This window comes from Aplysia californica, unplaced genomic scaffold, assembly GCF_000002075.1.
Source record: "Aplysia californica isolate F4 #8 unplaced genomic scaffold, AplCal3.0 scaffold00096, whole genome shotgun sequence".
Classification (NCBI taxonomy): Eukaryota; Metazoa; Mollusca; class Gastropoda; order Aplysiida; family Aplysiidae; genus Aplysia; species Aplysia californica.
In genome coordinates, this window is record NW_004797366.1 from 761,014 (window position 1) to 762,276 (window position 1,263).

The following is a 1,263-nucleotide window of genomic DNA, read 5'->3' on the forward strand; positions in this document are numbered from 1 at the left end:
AAACACACACACACACACACACACACACACACACACACACACACACACATACACACATATATACACCGTGCAAAAGTGTAACAGAGAGCCATTTTAAAACTTTTGACGTATAGATTCAAGTTTTTCTTTCTTTAAGACAAAAAATATAGGCTACACATATGTATACATACACTGCGCTATGGTATAACAAACAGAGAGCCATTTTTAAACAATAGACGTTTTTCTTTCTTTAAAAAAAATTAAGTAGGCCAACGTACTGGCGCTCCAATCAAAAGACAATAACTGTTAGGAAAAAAAAAGAAATAGACGAAAACAAGTCCAGCGCCCGCTCTTTGCGGTTTGTGGTTTATCTTATCTACCACTACGTGCAAGTTGGCAGTTTTGTACTACGGGAAAGGAGTCACACGTTGAATAGATAAACTTACCAGCACACGACTCGCCGATGCTGCAAAGCTGAACGTCCATATAGATTTAGGTTTCATGGTTTGATTTTATCGAAACAACAATATTCACACTTTTAAAAAAAAAAGAAAAAAAATTCGAGTGTGCTTTTTTTTACCTCAGCGTTTCGCCCATTTGGTTTTTTGCAAACGTTTTGAATTCGCGATTTGAATCCCACGGTTACTCCAAGATTGACGTGCGCTGGTACGCTATAGATCTATAAATTTATTATGGTCAATTTTAAGGTGAAGCCAGCTAACCCAGATTTCGGAGGTTTCCAGAAATATTGCCCTACACCAAAAGTGGTTATTGCCCAACCTGTAAGAGAAGTTTGGTTTCATTGGTGTGTATATTTGTTTGGCTATAGAAAAAACTCTCCTTGTCTTTTAAAGAAACTGAGCAAGGACCAAAAAACTTTTCCTTTGATTTTCCTCAAAACAGCTCTTTTTGGGATAGCCCACTAATTGTGCTTAAAAGCGACCATATATATGATAAATATATACGAAAACAGCCATCTCATTTTTTTAAACCCAGTTGAACTCCTGGGGTGCAGGATACAAGTTCACAGAAAGCACCGTCATATTCTGTTCCCATCTCTCACAGATGTGACGTAACGTAACAGGTTCTATCTGAATTCTTGGGAAAATGGCCACTGATCCTTCCTCCTGTCCCCCCTCCCCCTAAAAAAACAACCCAATATAGTATATTCTGTTATATGATATACTTGTATAGGGCCTACCAGTGGCCAGTACCCTAAATTAGACTGTTTTGTCCCGTATTGTAAAAATCGACAAGAGATAGAGAGAACACACACACACACAC